Source organism: Momordica charantia (assembly GCF_013281855.1).
Source record: "Momordica charantia cultivar OHB3-1 chromosome 11 unlocalized genomic scaffold, Mcharantia_2.0 BLBB01000011.1, whole genome shotgun sequence".
Classification (NCBI taxonomy): domain Eukaryota; kingdom Viridiplantae; phylum Streptophyta; class Magnoliopsida; order Cucurbitales; family Cucurbitaceae; genus Momordica; species Momordica charantia.
The window spans coordinates 16,860,230-16,867,030 of record NW_028275159.1 but is presented as its reverse complement, the minus strand read 5'-3'; the positions used below and the strand labels follow the sequence as shown (position 1 = coordinate 16,867,030).

The following is a 6,801-nucleotide window of genomic DNA, read 5'->3' as shown; positions in this document are numbered from 1 at the left end:
TACTGCTGTTGCGGTGGCGGGATGTATTGCTGTGTAGGTGGAACATAGGGCTGCTTGTTCTGCTGGCTTTGCCCTTGATTAAAACCGTTCGAACCTCCTTGACCTCCCCATGAGAAATTAGGGTGGTGCCTCCAACCTGGGTTGTAGGTGTTCGAATATGGGTTAAAGTTCCTATTGTTCCCATGTCCTACATAAAAACGGAAGCAGGGTTATGTGGACAATTATCATAAATATGGTTTTCACTGCAAAATGAACAAATGAGATCATTGACTTGGAAAACAGGGGCAAGAGTGCAATAATCCGACTGCACAGGTTGTATCAGCGTGGCTAATGGATTTTTTATTCCCAACGCCATCTCTTTCAGCCTCTGGTTCATTGTAACCATCTCTTTTTGCATCGAGGTCGCAATGTCCAGAGCCAAAACTCCAGCTGGATCTTGCTTCTTTGGTGCTGCCCTAGATATTTGCGAACAGCATAGTTCGTTGTGTGAAGCTAAGTCATTTAGGATGTCGACTATCTCGTTGAATGTCTTCTTTGTAAAGGCTCCATTGGCAGCATGGTTTAGCATCATCTTAGTAGGATGATCTAAACCTCTAAAGAAATGTTCTATCTGGATGCATGCCGGTAAGCCATGGTTTGGACATTTCCTGATTAGTTCTTTAAATCTTTCCCACGCCTCGTGAATAGGTTCACGGTCATACTGTCTAAAGGAGATGATCTCCTCTCTGATATCAGCGTGGCGAGTAGGTGGGAAGAATTTTGTTAAGAACTTCTCCACTAACGACCCCATGTGGTCATGGATCCCGGTGGAAATGCATTGAGCCATGCTCTAGCTTGGTCCTTTAAAGAAAATGGAAAAAGTGTTAGTCTAAGAGCATCGTCTGTTATACCAGGTAATCGAAATGCATTTGCAATTTGAATGAATGATTTCAGATGATCATGTGGATCCTCATGTTCCTGCCCTCCAAAATGTCCAATTGTCTGCAGCATTTGGAACATCATTGGTTTAAGCTCAAAGTTTGCGTGTGCTGGAATAGGGTTGACTATCCCTGAATCAAAGTTCTGAAAAGCCGTGGAGCCATATTCTCGCATTGCCACGTCTCTGTTGTCCGCCATCTGGATATGGTTGAATTCATGATTTCTTGCGTGATCCCTCATATTACCGTTAACAGCAGGTGGATCAACCGGATCACGAGGTGGAATATCTGCCATTGATGTGCTCGTACTCTCTACCTCACTTTCAGGACTGATTTCACCTTCTCTCTCTTTTTGCTTTTCTAGTTGTTTTCGAAGTCTTTGCTCCTTTCGAGTTTTTCGAAGGGTCCGCTCAATCTCAGGGTCAAGGGGTAGAAGAAAAGATCTTGTGCTCATGCACTTTAACTTACCCTTGTGAGATAAACGACCAAAAATATAGAACAAAAATGGTGGATGGAAATTACACCCAACAACAATTAACAAAAATAAAAACTAAAAGAATTTGAAAACAATTTTAAAACTAAAGTCCCCGGCAACGGCGCCAAAAACATGACTGAGGTTATGCTGAACGCACGCACTAAGCGTGGTAACAATTCTATAGATGCAAGCGCACACCTGTCAGAGTAATATAAAATGGATGGAGTATCCAAGTATCGATCCTGAAGGACTTCTAAATAATTTCCAAACTCTAAAGTTTTAATGAATAGTGAACGTTGAAATGAGTGATTCTTGTAAAATGGGAAGTGGTCACAAATAATGGTTTTGGATTTGGGATTTGGTCTTATAATGGTAAAACCTAGCCCGAATTACTTCAAGTTAGCGAACAAAGAATCAAGGATACGCTAAGGACGATATGCATTTTACTTTAGGAACCAACGACTACGCTTTTCACTTGACTTATGACTAAGCAAGTTCAAAGTCCTAAGACATTCCCTAATATGTCTATTATGAGAGATATCTTAGTTTTAGGATGGAAATAGTCGCAACCTCGGGTTAAGGTCCTATGTCTAGGCTACTTAACCGGAACCCTTATGTCTAAGGCGCTCATCTCCTCGGTTTAACCACTCAACAATGCAAATAAGCAACCTTTTCAGTATTGACTTGTTAAGACTTACAGTGGCCTTCTCTAAATCCTAACTTTTTGGGAAAACATGTTGAGCAATGATTGGAAAGCAAAAACACTACTTCTTAGCAACCCTTTTTAGAAATAAAAGGTTAACTATCCATAACCGGGCTAGAGACGGGAATTTAGAAAGACATATTGTAGAAAATACAGCAAGTAAAATGGTTGAAATTGAAATGCATGTGTGAAAAACAAAAGTTAAGTAACGGAGAGTTTTGCTCGGGATTGAGAGCTTCGCCCTTCTCTTTCAAGCAAGGGGGAGTGTCACGTGCTCTTTCCTCCAAAAACACAATTCTCTTAACTAAAAATAAAGTAAAGGCAAAGTAAAGATAAGCTAAGTGCTGGATTTTTATAAATTTGAATAGGTAGAAAATAACTAAGTAACAACGAAAAGAAAACAAAGCTCAATAAAGGAATGTAAACTGCTCGGGATTTAAAAACTAAAAGTAACTAATGAAAGCAACTCAAAAGTACTTAGAAAGCAACAAAGAAACACTAAGAATGATCAAGAGAAGGAAGCAAGGCTTGATGAATTTGGTGGAGAAGCTGCTGGAATTTATAGTTGTGCAGAATCGGTTAGGTAGGTCCTAAAACGCTGGTGGATCACCCATTTCCAACTCCTTTGACTGACCAAATCATGCTCAAACTGATAGTGGAACACTTCTTCTACACGTATGCATCGGTTGGAACCACCAAAACGCATTGGAAGACGCGTTTCATTAAAGGCAAAGTTGGAAGAAAACCAGGATTTCTGCAGCCTACCAGGCGCCTGGCGCCTCCAATGATGGTTTTTACGTCTTTTTGCTTCTTTTGATTAATTTGCACTCCCAAATGGTCCTAAATTGTCATAAATACAATATCAGGCAACCACAAACCATCATATATGAATTTTGCATGAATTGGAACTCAAACAACCGAGAAAAAGTCCGAAACAAAGTTAAAACATAGTAAAAACAGCATCTAAAACCTTCTTTTTATGCATGTAAACATGTGTAATCAAATACATTATTTTACTCAATCATTTAACAACTTAAATGCCATGAATTTAATATTTCATATAAAAATTTATAGTATTAAACAAACATTGGTCTTATAATAGTACAAAAAGTCAATACAAACTAATATGTAACAACCTATTCTAAAGAGTCCCAAAATCAACAAACTAAACATACTCTAACCAGTCTCGTCTTATCAAGTTTTTCATTAAATTTTATCAAATTTCCAAAAGCTTTCCATAGAGAAATCAAACGAACCTGAAAAAACAAATGATAAATAAACATATGTTACCAAAATAATTTATCTATTTCTCACGCCACACGTCTTGAACTCAAACTAAGCATTAAAAGTTAACTCACCACTTCCATTCAAATTTAGCAAACTTTCATTCTAACTCACTCCAACATGTCATGAACTAAAAATTTATAACTCATTTAACATGCCATGAACTCAGACTAAGTATTCCAAGTTAACAAATGACATCAACTCAACCCCCTACAACACTTTCATTCAAAGTGAATAAAAACTTTTTAAAACAAACTTCAAATTCACAAAACTTACTATCACTAAATCTTAAAAATAAGCACACACACTTTATCACCAATTCACTTCAAATTCAATGAAGTATGTATAAGACCAGCCCCGCTCCTCGCGCCCCAACACTTCCCTTCAAAGTTAACAAAAAATAATCAAACAAACTTCAAATACCCAAAACTTGCTTTTACCATGTAACACATGCACACTCCCCAATACACTTCACAGATTCAACAAAATCATCGAACAACACTTTTAACATAAACCTAGCTAAATCATTTGTGATATAGGTTTTGGGCCCCAACCAGCACTTTTAACGTAGCTTGATTGATGCCCAAGAACTATTTCCAATACTTCTGGGTCTGGAATCGATATGCCGCCGTCTTACATAGATTCTTATCTAACACGCATCATGTTTAACCGCATACATAGTCAAAAAATAGAAAAATGTTTACACATACATTTTGAAGCGTAATTTGAAGTTAATTGTTATAAGAGTAGTAAACTTACATAAGCTGTCTCCGCACCTTCGACCCAACTTTTAGCATCGAGTATCTCGTCTCTATGAACAAATCGATTTCACTAAAATTATCACCTCTCCCTTCCTCTTTCTGCACTTGATAACACATAATTGTTGTTAATCGATCATAAGTAATATAAGTATATGAAATAAAAATATTATTGCATTGTACCTTTTTTTTGGCAATAATAGAAAATGCCTTCAGCCCCGCACGATGGTTGAATGGCATCTTCGTCCTGTTGCGTTTCTTGGTCCCAGATTTTTGCTAACTAAACAAACTTACATCAGTATATTGAATATAAAGTATAGAAAATAATTATAAGTTATATTTGTAAAGTGCCTTCCACTCATTTGTCTGTCATTTATCGCATAGCCTATTCCAATCGTCGGGTCTTGCAGATAACCGCTCAAGCGAAGTTCGAGCAATCTCAAGTGTGGAATGACTTAGTTAGTATTTCTGCAATTTTGCCCTATACGCCTTGTAATGCCCCCGAATTTCACAACACTCATGGGATAACATTGTTAAACTCCCAATTCAGCCTTCTTCCTAGTAAAGAAACGTAACGCAACAAATACAAGAATTAAATGGAATGACTCGTACTTCTAACCCATTTCCAAAACAAAGGGTCTGCCCTCAGTGGGCTAACGGATCCATATGTTAAGAAAAACCTGTTGTTCGTCCAATAACCAAAACAACGAATAATCTCAATAAGTAATATCAATAGTCCACCTGGAATGGAAACAAAGTAATCCCTTTTGCAACAACAATAGTAATAATAAATAATGGACAAAAGAAGACGAAGACTAGTCTACGGCCGACAACCAATTCTCATATATCTCGACAATCGAATCACCCTCAACTGTCCTAGACTTGAGTGACACAGCCTAGGTGGTCCTTCCACGGTCAAGCCTCCTCATATCATCACCATGGCCAAGGACTCGGTTTGCACCAGAAAACAAATAATGGTAGGGGGGGTGAGTATATAAAATACTCTGTAAGTAGCCCTCACTAACTATATACAAACAGCATGCTCAAAGTCACAACAACATCGCAAGGGAAAAAAATAGAGATCGACATCATTAGGAAATAACGTGTAACAACACCCTCACATGCATCTCAAGTAACAAACAACACACGAAACTTCGACCACGAAGCCCTCTGGACTCTGGCCCCTCCAAAATACTTCTAACATCGCAAGGAAAATCCAACATGCTTATAACTAGACAATAGTAACCATAATCAGTCTTCTCATCATGTCAGACATTCTATTCACACGATTAGCACAACACGCCACTTTCTACCATACAACATTTGCAACAAGACCATCGTATTACAAACAACAAGTATAATGTATACCTTATGTACATAGTTAATTTCATACGAATCCTCTACAACCTGTACATATTACTCAACTAGGGATGAACTTAAGAGACCGTCCAACATATTCAAGAACATTGACACAACAGTCACACTTAGAAACATAAAAATCCAACAGATGCTTCACAACATTCTAACCAACCCCAACTAACAAAACTCAGCAACAACACACAACATTTAAGCATAACCAAGTCTAACGTTGTCAAACATAATATTATTCATTTTTCCAGAGTTAACTCAACAACATCAAGTCGGCCAGAACTAAGGAAAACAGACATTTGAATCTAGATTAACGTAGACAACAACGCAAGGACTCATTCAATGTAATAAGTACACAATCACTCACACACACACCCCTGGTACTACTTACACACTCTTGGGCTTCCAAAACACGCATCGATTCAACACCTAAGCACCAAGAGACAAAAACAGCAATTAAAACAAAAATTTCCAGCCATCGAAACTAAATCTAAGGTGCTTTGAATGTTTCGTTACTGCCAAAAATGATTTCGTTCAGGTGCGGGTAGCTTAAATCTAACTCGGTGGGGCGTGGGTTGCATAAATCGGGCTGTTAATCGACGTGGGTAGTAGTCACCGAACACGGAAAAACTGCTATCACCGCCGCACGCCGTTGTCACGAACGGAGCCGCCGCCTGCTGCACGTTGCTGTCCCGAATAGACCATCGCGCCTGCTGCCGTGGGTTGGGGTCGCTGCCACACATCGCTGTCACGAACGGAAACACCGTTTGTTTCCCATTTGTTTGTGGGTGATAAGGTGTAGATACCTTGTGTTTCACATTATAATTAACAAGAAGATTTGTCATGACCTTGTTGATAAAGTGGAAACCCTCATTGCTTATTAATCCCTAAGTGTTTCAAACCTTGTAAATATGTTATTTTGTAAGAATTTTAAGATGACCTTAGCATCATTGTTCGCGTATGCGGTAGCTAGCCTCTGTCAACTTGGACAAATAGTACACTTCTAAAAGGATATGTAGGTTCCCATTTCAAGGTAGGCAGGTTTTGTCTTTGCAAACTCAAGCGAAAGCAAGTGCAAGTGTGCATAACGAGGTTGTAGCAAATGATAAAAGATTGTCTCCAAATGGATTAACTCAAACAAAATCGCTCTAAAAATCAACTTGAAGAGGTTATAATCAAACAAATGTAGTTTTACTTATTTTATAACTAACTACCGTTTGGGGAAGAGAATACCCTGGACACGTGGAGGACCCCTATTGGTGCTCCAAGATGACTCATGAGTCATGCCCAGCTCGG

The 6,801-nt window shown here is 38.6% G+C and overlaps 1 non-coding gene across 1 annotated transcript; it reads left to right on the top strand.

Annotated features, from left to right (window-relative positions):
- Window positions 1–626: 626 nt before the first annotated feature.
- LOC148208218 (small nucleolar RNA R71) lies at window positions 627–733 on the top strand. Its single transcript, XR_015789151.1, has one exon. It is a non-coding gene; the product is annotated as a small nucleolar RNA R71 (small nucleolar RNA).
- Window positions 734–6,801: the final 6,068 nt, after the last annotated feature.